The following is a 20,623-nucleotide window of genomic DNA, read 5'->3' as shown; positions in this document are numbered from 1 at the left end:
ACTTTTTATTTCTATCATTAAAAAAAACACCTTGTGTGACTAATTTGTTTCAAATTTTCGATGTAGTGTTTTTTCCTCACATGAAAAATCACTGTTGTTGGGTCTAGTCCAACAAGGAAAGTTCAGACTTGATCATTGTTGAAGCATTGTCCAGATGCTGCATTACAGATCTGACTCGACTACAATTATAAAAATTATAATGTACAGCAGACAGCATTGGAATATTCAAGAAATATAATATTGAGAGTAATAAGAAAATATAATTGGACTAATGTGAATAATAGTGCTTACTATTAAATTGATAAAATCTATCACTTTATTTTTTAATTACAACACAATATAATACAACTTGGATAAAATATAGAAATAAAAAATATAAATGAATGTTTAAATATATATAGAAATACAAATCTCAGAACCCTTTTAAATTATTTTATCACAACTTAATTCGGACATTAATGCCATTTTCAAGTTTGAAAATGAATCGGAATGCTTCAGACTTGAAAATGGCATTTAATGTCCAAATCATGTAGTGATAAAATAATTTAAAAGGGTACTGAGATTTGTATTTCTATTTATATTACAAAAAGCCTTCAAGAAAAAGAGAAATAAGTGTTTATATGTGATTGAGAAACTACTAGACAAATAATTATTATGAAAGTTTGGGAATATGTTGTGTGAATAAGTCTCAAGTCTAGTAACACACACATCAATTTTTGAACTTACGATTTTATGCAATCCTAATAAATTTGATTAAATTGAACAAAATTTGACAAACATATATGATGATGTGATCATGAGTTTGTCAAGCTCCTGGTAGAGTTTATAAGGACGGCAAAAAATTGTTCATTCAAAAATTGATGTGTGTGTAGTTAGACTTTGGACATTCGATAAAAATTAGTTAGAATTTTTATTGTACAACCAAAACTTGAAGTAGCTTTTAGACACATCGATTTTATATCGTGGACGTGCATTTTCAATGATTTCCTCCAGCTGCTTACCAGTAGTAGGCCTAACATATTGCCATTTAAAAGCCAAAACATAGCCTCCCACATATTTCCTCTTACCTTTGAACCAAATAAAATAGAATTTATTAGGTCATGTTTATTTATGACTAGACTGCCTGTTTATCAGCCTGCAATGTAAACGCAAAGCTGTGACAACGTCCCATGTTCATGAACATCACAATGTCCTACTTTTGTTTCTGTTTGTCTGGTAGGAATAGGCACTCGAAGATGAGAGATACTCCCTAAAGTAGGAACTTTGAATTTTACCCATTGAATAGTCAATATTGTAAATAAGGATATTTATTTAAAATAACTCTTATTCTTTTGAAATACAAAAGTTTTTTAAGTTGCCTGATTTGAAAAAAATGTCGTAATTAGTTTGCGTTTTATTTTTGGTTCAAAATTTTTCTTAATAACTCAATATTTTCAAGTTCTGAGAGTTTATTGAATGTCATCATTCTATTATATTCGGTTTTTAATCAAATCAAATTCAAAATTTTTAGTTTTATTTCTGGATTGAAAAAAGGACTCAAATCAATTCAAGAAGATAGCATAACCTATCATTCTTATTCATTCATAACTCTACCTTCATTGTATTATCATTCATCCCATCATCATCATCACCTAGGCTTAAAATACTTCTAGAAAGTCGCCTTTGTAAAATAATAAATAAATTAACAGGATTGGCTCGTCAAGTGCTTCAAAGGCCTAGAAATCTTTCTAGTTTGATCATCGTATGACTTGTTTATCAATAATCACCTCGGTCGGTTCTTCTAAAGTTGCGTTTATACCAAAGTTATTAACAAAATGCTTATTTTTCCGTCCTTATAGATTCTATTACATTAAACGGATCTTGACAAACACATAAGCACATCATTTGTATGATAAGTTACAGTATGTTCAATCTAATAGAATCTATAAGGAAGGAAAAATAAAAATTTTGTTAATAGCTTTGGTGTAGACGCATCTTTAGCTAGGCACTGAAAAGCCTTCCAACAAATACCACCAAATAGTAGCAAAGCTGCCTTAAATATTACTAACAATATTTATGATATGAATTATGGAATTATCTGATACTTTCATTAAACATAGGATGTCTAATCTGGCAAGTCGAGCAGTTTATTCAGAACCAGTTATTGCAGATTCGGCTCATAGTTTCCAATACGTATGATTGACTCTTATTGGTAGAAATACTGTATATTTAACTTTGAATATAATATTTTTACCCTTTTGAAAATGAATATTTCTACAAATTTTGAATTTTATTTGGGAAGCTTTCAATTGTAATTAAGAATTGTGAATTGTAATTGAGAAATAGTAAGATGTAAGTTACATGTAAGTTGTTAATTGAAGATTAGAAAATATTCCACTTGTCCAACGTCACATTCCATACTTGCATTCTTTGCATGAATTTTAATTCAGATTTAATTTTAATAAGATCAACTGGATTTTCAACAGAAATTTCTGACTAACATATCTCATTACCGTATCTCAAATTGAATTCATACTTTCTCAAATACAATTCACTATTCTTAATATTACATGTTGTGATAACTTCTAAAATACGAATGTCTATTCTCAATTATTAGGCTACAATTGATACTTTCTTGAATCAAGTTTGAAAAGGTACCTATAGATTATCTCAAGTCTGGTAGCCTATAGGTAATACCTACACATTTATAATCAATTCAAACAGATTTTAGCGAATACTTAGCCGTGATAAAAAATAGCCATTTAATAACAATAATAATGCTTTTATTAAATCAAGAGCTTTTACAAACACAATTTTGTAATAATTTTGAGTCAATACAATATAAAATACCTTTAAATAATAACTTTTCCACTGAGTAAACTGAATTCCATTCAATCACAACAATGTATGAAAAAGGATTGTCTGTTTCATTGTTAAATCATGACTAAGTGCCAAGAGCCGGTTAAATTTTAATTGTGATTAATTCCAGGAGAGCCAATCAGACAAACCGTATTATAAAAAATGCCTTCTGTGATTGGTTCTTGTGAAATTAATCACGGTTAAAATTTAGCCGGCTTCTGTGCAACTGACATTAATTAGAAGTTATTATTAATATAAAATATATCAATCGAATATGAGAAAAATAACATTGATTTAGAAAAAATCATCAGTCTGTAATAATTATTTTAGTAAAAATAGAATTGCTATCACCCGATTTCATTCTTTAGCCTACCTATTTTTCCATTTTTTTTTAAATAATGCAATGTTTCCAAATACCGGTGACATAGCCTATTAAAATTACGCCAAAGATAAGGCTAAAATCAGCGTTTTGAAGTGCATTATCGTATTTCGAAAATTACACAAGGTACATCTAATTGAAATTTTGTAAAGTTTATAACAAGATAAGCAATGCAATTATTACTGATAAAAATGTACTAGAATAATAATGTAGTAAGAAAGTAAAACCGGTGATTAGGTTAGTGATTAGTTTCCATAATAGGCCTACATTTTTTATTCACAATAAATTATTTCAAGCTGCCATACTACTAACAAAGAATTTACTTTATTATTGTAGCTACAATACATACGGCCTATCTAAATAAAAACTGTTGATTGAAATAGTCTTCTACATAATTTATTTTAGACCTTAATACAAATAAATGTAAAAATGATTCAAACTTTTCTATTAGCTAGCTCTACGTAACGTATTGTTTTAAATTATATTCATATAGGTATTTTAAGTTTTAAATCAGTTACCTTTGATTTGTAACTTGAAGTGAGTTCTAATAATAATAAATAATTTTATAAAATGTATAACGCACTGTAAAGTGTAAGCATGTAAGCACTAAGCAGTGTTAACATAAACATAACCATTAAACCGTGAAGTGTAAAGTTTATACAGAGTGGAAACGTGGAACGAGTCGTCTTAACCATAGAAGTGGAATTTGGAATGTTTACCTGGTACAAGTTGAACTTGGAATGCTGACAACATGGCCAGCTTGATTTGTTCTGTAATTCTAGATTGATGATATTGAAATAATAGAAAATTGTTTCTATCGAAGATTCATAAATTTATTGGGATTAGAAAAAACATTCATTAGTGGATTCGCTCTTGATTATTTTTAATTTTATAATTTTTCAAACACTATTATCAAGTTGGCTTGACCGGCAAATTCAAATTATCAGCCGGCAAATTCAAAAACTAATAAAAATTAAAACTAACAAATAATTATTATGTATATAGCTTATATTCACTGTAATAGTTGAAATCTATTGTTTGGTTCTATTTATTGATTCAATTGTAGGTCTTTCAGTTGAATAGTAATAGCTTTAAAGCCATTAAACTGTTATAACTGAATGTAGGTATTATTGGTTTCGCCGGTACAAACTGCTTTTCAGTTTAACCGCCAAGTTCAATTTCACAAAATCAAAATGTAACTTGCAGAGTCCCAGCAAACTGCATTGAATCTAATTGCATTATATTTTCTTGACCTCATGGATACCTCGAACTTTCAATAAAATTCACAATAAATTGAACAAGAATTTCGTAGTGATAAATTATCACTAATTTATTATCACTATTCGTGGAAAAGGTATTACATACAGCTTCTGTCTATGCTGTAGAAGGATAGAAATCACTCGAAAAGTTAAATCATTATTTAACATGCTCATCATTTTAATCATTCATTCATACATAAGGTGTCCCTATACAGTGGGGTACCCAGTTTCTTATTTAGTATCTTCACTGCCATTCTTATCTTTCTTCCATGTTAATCTGGATCATCATATATTCGACCAACTTAGATGTAACAAAAACTATTCATTTGTTTATCAATCAATCAAAGAAGTCTGCCACATGTGTAAAAATAATTATATTATCCTAACATAATACTTATATTATTACAACGTTTGTATCAACTCATTTTTGTTCTTAAAGATAAAAATGGTCAAACAAGGTTTTACAAATTAGAACCTACTATAGGCCCCAAAACTGAAATGAACTTATGATATGATGATGTGAAAACAGTGCGTTTTTTATTTGTGGGGCCTGATATGTAAAAGTAGGCCTACAGTACCGTACTAAAAAAGGTACAGCACTACTTTGTACAAACTTGTATGACTGTGGGGACCTTTAAATGCATGACAAATGTATATATATAGGCTATGCCAATTAGGCTTTTCAATTTTCTTCCCACAAATAATGTAGGAACAATGGAAATTAACTGTTTTGAAAGGTTTGTTAAAGTGGTGCCTGTATAATGTACGAGGTACATGAATTATTTTATACTAATTTTATGTTTTATTTGCATGATTTATAATGTTGTGCTATGTTACTGCTGTAAACTGAATATTGACCAGTTGGCCTAAATAGTTTTTGTTAAAAGAACTCACCTTTTCATGTGATTTGGTTCATTAATAAGATATTGTCAAATTTCACTAAAACTTTATTAAAAACTTTAAAACAGAACCATGGTTTCACGTAGTTAACCAACGCATCATCAGCTGTACTCATTAAATTGGTTCATTAAATTTTTTCCATAATTTCACTCTATTTCCTATTACTAAAGGCCATTCACGGTCAAACAAGTTTGTACAAACTAATACCGCGTACTTAACAACATCACACCCCAAAACACATTGTAATATGATGTGAAATTTAGTGTTTATTCTATTTGTGGGGCCTGAGAATTTAATTATGTAGGCTATTAGTTTGCGCAAACTTGTTCGATCGTGGATGGGGGCCTTTAGGCACAAATTAACATGTACCAATGATTTTGGTGATATCATTATGATCTTTCAGTCAAAATATTGCCGTATTCAATATTCACCTTCTTCTTACAAGTCAATTGACACTTTCTTGACTTTGACACGTCAATGGACTGATATTGTTTCCATCATAACAGGCTACAACTCATTATTTTCCGCATTTGGTTTTCAAAATGAATACTAAATATTATTCTACGAATATACAATTTTTGTTATATAATGGATCTTCTAGTACTCTACGCTCTAATGAATCACCACTGCAAACTGCTTGTGCACTAAAACATGATAAAATGTAGACCATCTAAATATTTAATAAAAATATGAAGCATAGAAGGATTAACTAGAATAAATAAATAACATTTTAGTCCCAGGATAGTAAGAATCTACTAGGATCAGTAGGGTTTACTAGGAATGATGTGTTGAAGTGAAATAATAATTCCCAACATTAATAGAATTGAATTTATTTACAAGCATACAACATAAACAAGAACAGCTGAACAGTGACGTGGTGGTGGTATGTCACTGACATTTTGGCACTCCATATAGGCCTATGGTCCAATGCACACTGGATTGGCATTTCGCCAAGCCACTTCTGTTTGCATTCAACCATTTATGTTTGTATGTTAAAAAGTCAGCGCCACTCCAAAGCCACGTCATTTCGATGTGAATTGGGCCTATAGGCACTTATCTGTGTCGTACCAGAAGTCTGTCTTGAAGCTCAAATACTAAAATTAAACACATGGAGAACATGCTAAGGCTATGAGTCCCCCAGCTAACGCTGTATTATCTGCTCAATGGCAGGGGTATCATCGGCGCCACCCGACTCACTGTAGCTCTTTCTGCTATGTTTAATAATAAAGTTATGATGTTGGATGCTTGGTTCCTATTGTTAGATGCAGAATGGAAACTTGGTAACACACACGATGGCTTTTGATGTTCACGCTTTCTATCCGTCCATCTACACTGTGTAATATGTTTTGGTGTCTGAAAGAGAAAAAAACAAACGAATTATTGATTGATCGAATGATAAAAAATAAGTTGGTGAAATTTGAAAATAACATTAAAAATTTTCAAGTTCTAGCGATAGGTAGGAATGGTAGAATAAATATTTTGTAATATACTTCTACTTACAGTTCACTAAGCATAAGACCCAATTCACACCAAAGTGGCGTAGAGGATTCTCACACCTCTATAATTATAGGAATATGGTCCAATGGAAACAGAATGGACTTGGTGCTACATCTCTTCTGTTTGGACTATATTATAGGCGTTTTGCGCAAAGACTGATTTGCTTGAACAAAGTGAGGTAGGAACATGGTGTATTGGGTAGACGGGGAGATTTCCAGGGAAGTTAGTGCTGATTTTTGAGGGTATTAATGTAAGTCGGGAATATTCCCATTGGGAAGAAACTTATGATTGGGTAATATTTCTCTGCCCAAGAAACCATGGGAATAAATTGCATTAAAATAGTTTATATTTATCAATTTCAATCACATTTGACAATCATAATCAATAAATCATCCATTCAAAAAAGCAGTGTAAAAAGCTCACAAATTACATCAATTTTTTAGACTTTACTTTGAGTGAATCAGTGATATCCTATATCGATGAATCAAGTTGGGTTAGTTAGATAGTATTAATTAAATACTATCGATTTTAATGATTCAAGCAAAGCGTCCCTTTCTTTATTCTTTATCATAATAAGTATTTCTTTATTCTTTATCATAATAAGTATATCATCAAAATGATAGGGAGAGGAAAAATAAGGTAACCCTGTGCTGTTCCTCTCCCAAATTTAGATAAAGTTAGCCTACACATAGTCCGAAATATGTTAAGTCTTGTAGTTCTTCACTTCACAAAATTTTCAGCCCTAAAATATTTTCAAATTTACATGCTCCAAAACCAAGCCTTCGTAGAAAGAATATAACACATTATTATCACAAAAAATTAAATATTCACATACTAATGAAATTTTGAAGGAGCGAACATTCTAGTATGTTCTTTATTATTTTATTTGTGGGTTTAAATTATTGTGAGCTTCTTTGCAAAGTAATAGATGATTTATCATAATTCAATTTCTTGAGCAATACAAGACGAAGTGAACCCAAAATTCAACTTCTTGAGCAATTCAAGACGAAGTAAACCCAATATTTTGTTGACTAAGCTTACTTGACTGTTAGGAATATGAGTATAACAGATTTAATTTACAAGACATAAAATGAAAGTAGCATCATAATAGTGGTACCGTATACAATAATCAAGGATGTGCACCACGCTTTTTGATTCTTTTTACTGGTAAATTATCAAAGTATTACGAATTGTATACTATCAATTTATTCATATATTTGACTAATTTCAAGAAAAAACTTTTATCATTTTTACTTTTTGATATATTGGGCGCTTTGAAAGCGCCAAAAGTTCAAATCTTGGGGTAGATCCATTACATCATAAATGATAGCAAATGAATTCATACTTTGAGGATGGATCTTTCCCAATATTTGAACGTTATGCGCTTTTAACGCGCCTAATATCAAAACGAAAAAATTATGAAACTATTTTTTCCTTGGAAATATTATCTATTCAAGTATCTTGATAGAATTCAAATCAAAATACCTTCGAAATGGAACCAATAATAAGTTTACAAAAGCGTGGCGCGGGGCATTAAATTATTAGAAAATGAATGCTTACTTACTTACTTACTTACTTTACTTCCTAGGTCCTCCCGACGGTCGTGTGTCCGTGGAGTCGTCATAGTTGTCCCGGGTTAGTCCAGGTGTGTAGCAGTGTGTTCCCCAACATACTCTGCTACTGAGTAATAGGGTCTTGTCAGCAGGTACATCTTCAGTGTTCTTGGGAATGTCCCAGTATTGACCATTGATTTTACATGCAGCGGGAGCAGATTGAAGAAGAAAGCCCCAGTGTAGGCTGGTGATTTTGCAGTCTTAGTGAGTCTGTGTTGGGGAAGATCAATATTATTCCTGGTTCGGGTGCTGTAGGTGTGTTGTCCGCATCTCAGCCTGGGGTTTGTTTTCACCACCGCTAGTACTGTTTCCATGATATATAGTGAGATCACTGTCAGGATATTATACTGCACAAAGAAGCCCTTACAGTGATCCAACATATTTCTTCTCAGTATAGTGCGTATAGCTCTCTTCTGTATACACAGTACTCTGTTGAGGTTTGCTATTGTTGCCGATCCCCATGCAACAATGCCGTATTTGAGATGAGATGAAAATAGGGCATGGTAGGATGTAAATGCTGTCTTCTCATCTGTTATATTGCGTATTCTGCGGATCACATACAGTGCTGAAGATAGTTTTTTACACAGGTGATCTATGTGGTTTTGCCAGGTGAGATTTTTGTCCACTAGAATTCCGAGAAATTTTGTATTGTCGGCCTCCATTATTTCTCCATTCAGGGGTTCATGTTGTTGATTTCTATTTGTGAATGTAATACAGACTGTTTTTGTAGTGTTGATGGTAAGGTTTAATTTATTGCAGATTCCTTTAATTTCATTGAATGTAGAATCGATTACTTCATTTTTAGACATTTCCTTGCTAGTGGGCATAAGTATTGTTGTGTCATCTGCAAACAAAATGCATTTTTTATCAGGTTGTAATTCCTTAGAAAAGTCGTTTATATAAATGAGGAATAGCAGGGGGCCCAGTATCGATCCCTGTGGTACGCCCTTAGTGACTGCTTGTATGGATGATCTATAGTTGATTACATTGCTATTGATTTTATGTTCTACTTCAACATATTGTTGCCGGTTTGTGAGGTAGTTTTCTAGCCAGGCAAGTGCATTTCCTACAATTTTTAGTTTTTTGAGTTTGCTTTTTAGTATGTTGAAGTTTATTGTATCAAATGCCTTTTGTAGATCAATAAAGAGTCCACAGGGGGTTTTATGTTCTTCCCACATTTTTGTAATCTCATTGTGTAAATTTGATATTGCAGTCATTGTGCCGAGGTTCTTTCTGAATCCATGCTGCTGTTTCACAAGTAAATTGTTGTCTTCAAGATGGGATATTATTTGATTATAGGCTGCTCTTTCGATTATTTTTGATGGTGTAGGCAGATTAGCAATCGGTCTGTAATTCCTGGGATCAGTTTTGTCACCTTTTTTCAGTTTAGGATAAATCTTTGCCACTTTCATGTATGAAGGAAATTTTGCTTGTCTTATAGATGAGTTAGCAATGTCAAGAAGTGGCTTTTTCAACTCGTCCTTACTTCATTATTTTTCCTGTAATCTCATCATATCCAGCTGAGTTACTTGGTTTTAGGTTGTCAAGAAGGCAGTCAATGTCTGATTCTGAAATTGTGGAGAAATCACTGAATAATGGAGCATCAAGCATCTCATCCTCACTATCTAATGCGTGCATATTTGACTTTGGTGGCGGTTGAGTGAATATAGAATTGAAGATATCACTAATATGCTTGGGGTTTACTATTTTTCCGTTTTCCCAGTTCAGCACTAGGTTGTCCTGTACTCCTAGCTTGTTTTTGTTTCTTTCATTATTGATAATCTTCCAGAGAATTTTTGTTTTATTATTAGTCTTTTCAATTCTACTTCTTATCTGCTGCACTTTCTTCTCTCTCACTTCAGTGTCATAGGCCTTCTTTAAATTAGAGCATTTTTCTTTATCTTCCAGAGAGCCTGTTGCCAAGTACTGGTTATTTGCTTGGAGTAGTTTGTGTCTCAATGTCAATGTGTTATTGTCCCAAAAGATATTTTTTTCGGATGTAGTAATTTTTTTTAATTCTCGAGGCATTGCACTATCCATACTTATCCGCATTATCTTCAGAAAGTTATTATATTTGTCATCTACTTGAGGAGAGTTTGTCACCCTTGTCCAGTCAGCCTGCTGAAGCAATGTCTTTAGTTGATTTAGATTTTCTGTGGAGAAGTTTCGGGTGTGTTTATATATAGCATTTTCATATTCTACCGTACTAGTTACTTTGCAGATGACAGTGTGATGGTCGGAAATTTGGTTTGGGTATGCTTTAGTTTCTATTGTTTTTGTGTCCATATTGTGATAACATCCGTCAATGCTAGTGGTTGAGTTTTGAGTGATTCTTGTGGCAGGCATCCTGTAGATTTGGCAGCCATGCTGTGTCAAGATATTTTCTAGGTCCTTACAGATTTGGCTCTCTGGTTTTAGAGTGTCTATGTTGGTGTCTCCAAGGACAACAATCTTGAAGCGCTTTCCAGAGTATTTTTGAAGTAGACTTCCAAGTCTGGATAGGAATTCATCTTCTGTTCTGGGGTATGGAGATCGATAGGTGCCAATAATGATTAGGTTCATCTGCCTCATCCGTACTTTCACCACTACTGTTTCAAAAAGCTGTTCTGCAGGTGCATGTGACTGGTCTAAGTTTACTTTCTCCATGTTCAGTTGAAGGTTGCTTCTTTTATACATGGCAATGCCGCCCCAGAGAAGAGTTTTACGACAATAGTTTGCTATAAGAGTGTAGCCAGCAATATTGGTGTGTAGTAGGTCTTCCTCTCTGAGTCCATGCTCCGAAAGAACAACGATATCAGGGGTGTACAGACTCAGATCCATGCTCAACCTCTCCAGTTTTGATTGCAATCCCCTTTGTAGATTCAAGTGGTAGATGGTGAGTGACTTATTTTTCCCATTGCAAGTCCGTTTGAAGGATTGTTGATTTTTCCTGTGTTCCTTGGTATGTGGAGTGTGGTTCAATGCTGTTTGTGGCTATGAGATGCACTCAATGAGGGCTCCAGAATTCTTCCCCCTTTCAGTTCGTATTATACTACAAATGCCGGCCTTCAATATGTTAGCTCCCTCTTTATTGAGATGCACACCGTCCCAGTCAAGGTGTTTCCTCTTCAGTTCATAAGTGTAGTCCAAGAAGTTAATTTTCAGCTGATCCGCCATGAAATGAAGTGCCATGTTTGTTTCCTCAATAAACCTCATGTTGCAGTCCTCTCTGACCGGTATGGAGCAGACATACCACTCGGTCCCCGGAAATTTCCTCTGGTTTGCTTCAATGGTGAGCCACAATGGTCTCATGACATGGTTTGGTGTTCGCGCAGTTCTCATATTATTTGTTCCGATATTCATAATTACTTTGTCTGGCAGGACAGTCTGTGTTTTGAGGTATCTACTCACGTCCTGTATTCTACCGCCAGGGATTATCTCGATTGCAGTCTTACATTCCTCATCCTTGCTCAGTGCCAGATTTACGTTCCTCAACAAAGAGTCTCCAATAATAAGTACACTGCTGCTCTCATCTGGGTGTGGTTTTGGTGCGCCTCCAACAGCTTCTGTGGTTGTTTGTTGGATCTGGGCTGGTAGGTTGGCTTCATCACCCATACGGGTGCTCTCCTTGGCTATAGGTGCACCACGCTCAGACTCACCGACGAGGACTGATGCAGCATTTTCGACCTTTCTTCTAATAGGGCAGCAAGGCTCCGGGTGGATACCCTCTGAAAATTCTCGAATTATATTCTCCATACTATATATTACCTCTGTTTTCCTTGCCACTATCTCCGATAATCTGTCATTATTCACTTTTAACATTTTAATTTCGTTTTTTAGGTCTTCTATGTCCTCATGTAAAAATTTGATAATAGTATCATAGTTATTTGTTTTGTTTCTGGCAGTAACATTACTGTGTGTTACGCTATTTGTGTCAGATTTTGATAAATCATTGTCAGTTTTGTTAAATAATGTAGAGATATGAGTGGCTTCACTATTAATGTGGGACTTACATTCTTCGCACATCCATATCAGGTCTGTGCCTGTTCCGTCTCTCATTGCATCATAATGATTGTCAGAAATATTTACACATTTTATGTGATACCACTTACTATCATTGCAATCACAAGTCACTGCGCGATCATTATCCTTAACTATTTGCTGGCAAACATTGCACAAACATTCATTCTGTTTTTCCTGATATACGGGAGCCTTTGAAGTTTTTTTTCCCATTATAATAATGTCAAGAAGTGTAGCTCAAGAAGTACTCAAGGTTATGTTAATGCTGTCCTAATACAATAGATTACATAAAAGCTGTACCAAACAATAAATTACATAAAATCTCTGCACAATCAGTTTGTAAACGTAGGGATGTATCACAGTCAGAATATCACAGCAATTAAAATCACAGTTGTCGCTTCAATAATTCTAAGATGCAGATTAGAATTACTCATGAGAATCCTATTCAGCTTATCGCCATGTCAATGTACATAAAAAATGAGGACAGTTCAGAATTTGAGATTTAAACGTTCATGGAAAACAAGATACTGTTGCTTCAAGCTATATTTAGGAGAAAAATTCAAATTTCTCACAAATAACAGTATAGAGTTCAAAGTAGCATAGAATTATTATAATTCAAGTGGTTTCTAACTTATTACGACAAGCTACAGTATGGCCTTTGCAATATTTTTCCTGTCAGTAGGTAGAAGAATAAGTCTTGATGTGGTGATTAAGAAACTGTCTAACGATTAAAGTTTATAACAATTGGAATCACTTTTCTATAAAAATGTAAGTCGATAATATATGCAAGTTCAATAATATTTATGAAAAGTAAATGCTAAATAGTACAGTATGCATGATGGAACAATCTCACCAAGTTTCAACGTTGTTTTGAGGTTACTTCGGTTCAATGCAATTTACTAATTCTCAGTGCTTTTTCTCGTAGAATTTTATTTTTAAAACATATTTATACAATGTATTGTGTCGCAAACGTGAGTATAAACCAATTTTAATCACTGTTTTTAAATAAATACACAAGTACCCTTATTCCTCCTCACACTCATCAAGAAGTGATAAATAATTATTTATTTTTATTCTAATCATTATTATAAATAATTATTATCATAAATAATTATTTATTCTAATCATTTCAATATAACTTGTTTATAACTGTTTATATGATTATCAATAAGTTTAGTTAAAAAGGCGTTTTCTTAGTAATCATACAAAATAATCATAAACTCCGGGCATTTATGAATTTTGGGAATCAACTCCCAGGGAATACATGTTTCTGATCTTGAATTTCTGGGAATTTTGCATCATAAGTTGAGAGATGTTTGATTTGAAATTGAGTTCTTAGTCAATTACCAACTCAATTTAAAATCATACACCCTCTTAAACATAATCATTGACGAAACAATTTATAGGTTTAATGGTCGAGTTAGATTTAATAAGTGGTGTCCAAGATTCAATAATTTATTAGATTTAATAAATGGCCTAGAAACTGGGCATAAGCGTAATATAATCTGACAGTTTTAAATTGGCAGGCAAGTGAAACAAGTTTGAATGTTCTTGTTTGGGGATGAGACTTGTTTAATGGATTCTAGATATTTCCGAATAATAATTGTTCATCTCTAAGACCAATGATCAAGTAACGCATTACTCACCGTCAAAGTATTTTGTGTCTTCATGAACAGGCCTCTCTACACTGACATGGGGGTAGATTACAGACTGCATGTTTTCTGAAAAATGAGAAAGTGTTGGATATGAATGGGAAGAAAAAAAAACTAAAATTGTAAACAAATTAAAAGTTTAAGCTAGGGACTTGCTCCATTCAGGATGGATTAGAAACTTATGCCACAAAACTCCTGCAATCATTATTTTTTCCTGAGGAATAAAACATAATTACTTATTTTAAACAAGAATGAAAAGTTAGGTAATAATATTACATCAGATATCCATTATAGAAGACAGTAGACAGAGAATCGGAAACTCTGTTCTTCTATCTCTCTCTCCACTGTTATTATAACAATAATAAAAGCATATTATATTATAATATAGTAATATTTGTAAAGTGTCTATATGTAGACAAGTATGCACAATTGAAGTGCATTAAAAACTTGTTAGTCTATAAAGATCTAGATAGATAACAATAATTTTTACAGACGCCATTTAGTAAAAATTCTATGACTAATTATTATAATTATGATGATGATGGTATTGCAAACTTGACTGGAATGAACTATGGACATTAGCTTATATTATACGATCATGTTAGGCCGGTATTAGATAGTAATAGTATTAGACGGTTACATGAAAAAAGATGGAAATATGATTTTGTACAATTTATTTCATATGATCTGCATATGACAGAAATATTACCGTTCAATACCGGCCTTGGTTTGTTATTTTTTTATCAAACTATCATACTTTGCCTTCTTGTTTTGAACTTAGAGATAATGTAGTTAAGTACCGTAAGCTGGTATCAAAGAAACGTCTTCATAAACTAGTTTTTTGAATTCCCTACTCAAAATAGCATAAAAAATAATCCAATTTCTAAAATCATAATTTTTCAGCTAAGGTATGGCATTCCAACTCAGTTGAGCACTTGTATGGCTAAGCAGTATTAGCACTGTAACTTGGGCTACATTAATTTTACCAAGGCTTCAAGTAAATCAATTCAAACAATTAATTTTATGGATGCATAACAACTGTAATACATATATTTAAATGCTCAATGAAAATTCAATGTGGTATTTATTAAATATAACAGATTTTCACCTTGTCTTTTATGCAAGTTTCCATTATATCAATAGGGCCATTCAAATTCTCTGCCGCTACTTGCCTCTCTCTGTCATGGCTGCCCAAGTGCCCATGTTTAATTCGTAACAGGAATAGCGGCCACTCAACTACTCTATAGCAGTGGTTGCCAAACTGATGAGCCTGTGAGCTAGAATAGCATTTATAAATCTTCTAGTGAGCTACCAAGGAATATTAGAATAAAGAAAGTATCTTATATTCCCTATAAAGATACATTTCTAGTGTTGAAATCTACTTATCTCATAGCAAAAAGTATAACAAAAGTTGAAATGTGCATTTCAATGAGAGCAGTGGAAATCTTTTTGGCCATCAAGTATTTTCTTGGTGTTTGGAGTGAACGTTGTAGCGGCCATTCTGATGCAGTTGTCCAAAAAATGTTCCTATATCGATTTTTTATGAATTTCATACTTGAAAAAGATGATTCACACAAGTAGGTAGAGCTGAGCATAACTTTCAACCTCAATGCAACTAGAATAATAATTGCATATGTCACCTGGTCATATGGGACATATATATGATTCATATATTTATCTCATATTGATCAGGATTTTAGAGTTTTATTTTACGAAAAGTTTAATGAACGGTGTTTCTGCCTTTGAACAGTTTTGTCATCGACAGAAAGATTGTTTATTTCACTTGTTATCAAAATTATTGTAGCTTCTCTTTTGTTTTTCATAACAAACGTGCTCGCTTGTGCGACTGATAAAAATATGTATTTGAAATGGCTTCATGTTTGGCATTGACTGAGTTATATATTAATACCCAAAATTTTACTAGTGGTGTGTGAGCTCGTTCGTTAGGACTGTGAGTAAAGTCCGGCTGTTCTGGTGAAGGGGATAGATTTTGTTCTTGTTTTATAATACAGTTTTCCTGCCACAGTTCGGGCAGTTTAAAGAGAATTGTATTATTGAATAAGAGGGGATCTGAACCCACTTCATTAGATCAGTTTTTTTTATTTTATTTTTCATTAATAATTAACGTCGCGATTAACCAGTGGATGCCAAATTGGGGGCCATTATCATAAAGGTAGGTGACTACTGAGTCATTGTTTTAAATTTTCCATAATCACAACAAATTTAATCTTCACTAGCAGCCAAGCGAGTAGCCCTTGAAATATTCATATTTTTATTGTTATTTCATAATTTATAATTATAATTCTAATTTTTTTGTACAAATAATTTATTGTTTTGTTTTAATTATCAAAACCAGTACGATCATTTCTTGGTTTTTCATTTTCCCACCCTTACATACTCGGTGTAGGCACATATTGCTTACATATTTGGTGGAGGTTTATCCTGCCGTCCAGATCTTGTTTACACATATTTTTCTTTGGGGACTTGAGGCCAAATATTTCCAGTTGTAGAAAGTGATCTGAGAGACAAGATCATTTTCAAAATTCCATTTCAACTGAAGCCTGATCTCCACCAAAATGTTTTAAAACAAGCTGCAAAATCTTCTGCATCGATCTCTACAAAAGGAGAGTTGACGAATTGTGCCATATTCGGCATGCTTTTAAAATCTTGAAATCGTTGATCAAACTGTTGTCTCAAGTCTGAATTGTAACGTAGGTATTCTTGGTTATTGCTGAGGTGCTGTGGAGGATTTTTCTCGTCATTGATTTTCTTCAGACTGGAAAAGTGTTTGTATTCAAACTGAACGACATTCTTTTCCCACATCTCAAGCTCATTGGAAAACGATTTTACAGTTCAAATCATTCCACCGATGTCCTTATCTTTCCCTTGAAGCTGCAAATTCAAATCATTCAACTTCTCAGTTATATCTGTGAGAAATGAAAAATTTTGTAGTCATGTTTCTTGCTACCGGTAGCTCGCGATCGACTGATTGGCGACCACTGCTCTATAGTTTAGTATATTTTAGCTCGTTGGACCTTAGAACATTTATAAATGCTGTTCTAGCTCACAGGCTCATCAGTTTGGCGACCACTGCACTAGACTATGGATCACTCCAAAAATTTTTTTACACAGTAATATTTCTGTCATATTATGCAGATCATAATATGAAATAAGTTGTACAAAATCATATTTTTTCATATCATAGAACTATCACCGGCCTAACATGATCATAATATAATAATATGTTGGGCCGGTATTAGACGGTAATAATTCTATGATATGAAAAAAATATGATTTTGTACAACTTATTTCATATGATCTGCATATGACAGAAATATTACTGTCTAATACCAGCCACAAAATAGTTTATTATTTTTTTGACTATCATAATTATATTTTGCCTTCTTGTTATGAACTTATAGTTATGTGGATAAGTACCATAAGCTGATAAAAAGAAACGTCTTCATAAACTAGTTTTTGAATTACTTACTCAAAATAACATAAAAATCTGGTGTGGTGCACTCACACAACTTTCCTTGCCGTTATGAAAACTTATCAACTGATGCTAGTGTTCCCGTGTATCCCAAGTCTACTTTTCTAAGATCAGAGCCAGCTGGTGACAGGACAATAACGCTAGATATACACGAGATCTGCTATCTCTTCATAGTGAATGATTTAATAGAATCAACAGTTGCCAACAGTTTGCAATTGACTAATCTTATTTTCTCGAATTTCGAGCTTATTTTCAATTTTAGGTTAAAATGTTACTGGACATTAATTGTAGAGATTTTTATGCTCAATCTTATCCACTCGAATTGTTTTTGTTTAAATTGTATATAAAGCCTGATAATTGGGAATCTAAAACCAAACTTTGCATAGATGGTGCAGTGCCCCTGAAATTTTCACAGATATGAGACTTGTGGCAGTTGATACAGCTTATCAATGACTATTTTAGGTATGAATTTGATCAAAATCATTGGAGCCGTTTTCAATAAAATCGCGAATAACCCTATTTTTGACAACATTTTTGCCATTTAAGCCGCCATCTTGAATTGCATTTGATCGAAAATGTTCGTGTCAGATCCTTATAGTGTAAGGACCTCAAGTTCCAAATTTCAAGTCATTCCGTTAATTGGGAGATGATATATCTTGTACACAGACGCACATACACTCATACACACACACACACACACACACACACACACACACACACACACACACACACACACACACACACACACACACACACACACACATACAGACCAATACCCAAAAACCACATTTTTGGACTCAGGGGACCTTGAAACGTATAGAAATTTGGAAATTTGGGTACCTCATATTCTTTCAGAAAGCAATACTTTCCTTACCTATGGTAATAGGGCAAGGAAAATAATGAAACGTATAGAAAACATGAAATTAGGGTACCTTAAATTTTTTTGGAAAGCAATACTTTCCTTACCTCTGGTAATAGGGCAAGGGAATTGAAAATAATCCAATCTTTAAAATAATAATTTTGCAGTTACGGTATGGCATTTCAACTTACTAGAGCACTTGTATGGCTAAGCAGTATTAACACTGTAACTTGAGCTACATTAATTCCACCAAGGCTTCAAGTAAAGCATTTCAAACAGTTAATTTTATGGATGCAAAACAACTGTAATACATATATTTAAAACTCTCGATAAAAATTCAATGTAGTATTTATTAAATATAACTGATTTGCGCCTTGTATTTTATGAAAGTTCCTATTATATCAATAGGGTCATTCAAATTTTCCGCCACTTCTTGCCTCTCTCTGTCATGGCTGCCCATGTTCAATTCCTAACAGGAATAGCGGCTACTCAGCCACTCTATAGTTTACCATATAGCTCGTTGATTCATACTGAAAGTCAAAGCCAAATCCGCCCACCTAGACATCACAAAAGTTTGTTGTGTAGGTGTTTGTCTTAGACCAGTTATAGAATAGACACGTTGGGAAGTCTAGCCTCTGAAGCCAACATCTACTGCCAAATCCACCCATCTTGACAATAATAATAATAATAATGGTTTTTGTTCATAGCACAGACATGCCACCAGGGCATGTCCATAAGGGAACACATCAAGATAATAATAAAAACAAGTCCTTAGATGGACAGTCAAAAAGTTACAGAAAGTAAAAAGAAACACAGAAAAAAACAACCAAGCAGCAGGCAAATGCGCTATTACAAGAAGTAGCTACTTACAGTTGCCGTGTCACATTCAAAAAATTCCCTTAAGGAGTAAAAGGGATTTTCATGCAGGAACGTCCTCAATCTCCTCCTCAAGACCACCTCAGGCAAACCTCTGGCAGAAATGGGGAGCTTGTTGAGGATCCTCACCGGCTGGTAGGCCAAGCTGTTTTGAGTCCTCCCCAATCTACAGTAAGGGAGGTTCAGCCTGTGCCTGTTCCTGGTGTCATGCCGATGAAAGTCACCTCTGGTAGGCAAGGCAACAGTCCCCGAAAAGCTGCAATGGCAGACCTGAAAATGTAGAGGTTGAAGACTGTCATAATGTGCTCCCTTAAAACAGTGGCTTGCAATTCGCCAGATAATCAGCCCCACATAAAATTCGTATAGCCTTCTTCTGCACCAGCAATATCCTTTTTACCTCGGCGGCACCACCCACAGTGTAATACCATGAGCCATCACACTATGGAAGAAGGCAAAGTAGCACATTCGATGATGGGCCCCCGGGATGCAACCTCTCAGACTCCTCAGCAGGAACAGCACTCTATTGAGCCTGCAATAGACACCCTGAATGTGATCTCCCCAAGCAAGCTTACGATCCATTGTAAAGCCCAAGAGCTTCACCAAGGGGAAGTTGAACTGATCACCATTCTTGAGGCTGAACACAATGGACTGAGTCTTCTCGCTGTTAAGCAAAAATCTATTTGCTCGGAACCAGTCAGCCACGGTCCCCTCTGAAGCCTGCATCAGTTCATGCAGGTCAGCCAAGTCCCCATTGATGTCCAATAATGAGGTATCATCAGCATAGCATACCACTGTCCTGTTTCTGGAGAGAGCAACATCGTTTATCATGATCAGGAACAATAAGGGCCCCAGCACAGAGCCCTGGGGCACCCCACAGGTCACCAATCTCACCCGCGACCTTATACCATTTGCAGACACAGCCTGCTGACGACCCTCCAGGTAGGAGTGGAGAAGCACCAGAGGACTGCCAACTATGCCATAGGCAGAGAGCTTAGACATTAAGATGTCATGGTCTAGGGTATCAAAAGCCTTGCTGAGATCACAGAGAGTCAACCCAGCAAGACCTCCCCCCTCCAAACTCTCAATTACTTTTAAGATTAAATATCCCACAGCCTCAACAGTGGACCTCCCCGCTCTGAATCCAAACTGTGTACCTGCAAATAAGCCATTAACCTCACAAAATTCATACAGCTGCTCTGCTATTAACATCTCGAATATCTTTGAGAGTATAGGTAATATAGATATTGGCCTGTAATTG

General features: G+C 34.1%; 1 protein-coding gene across 1 annotated transcript in view; it reads right to left on the bottom strand.

Moving 5' to 3' along the window:
• Positions 1–19,657, bottom strand: part of LOC111047413 (proteolipid protein DM beta) — a 59,956-nt gene extending 40,299 nt beyond the window's left edge. Inside the window, exon 1 of the mRNA XM_039423838.1 lies at positions 19,360–19,657. The gene's annotated coding sequence lies outside the window, so the exon portion shown is untranslated. The remainder of the gene's footprint in view (positions 1–19,359) is intronic.
• Between the last annotated feature and the right edge of the window lie 966 nt (positions 19,658–20,623).

Source organism: Nilaparvata lugens, chromosome 3 (assembly GCF_014356525.2).
Source record: "Nilaparvata lugens isolate BPH chromosome 3, ASM1435652v1, whole genome shotgun sequence".
NCBI classification, from domain to species: Eukaryota; Metazoa; Arthropoda; class Insecta; order Hemiptera; family Delphacidae; genus Nilaparvata; species Nilaparvata lugens.
Note: the sequence above shows the minus strand (reverse complement) of the source record. Positions and strands in the feature narration are given on the sequence as shown.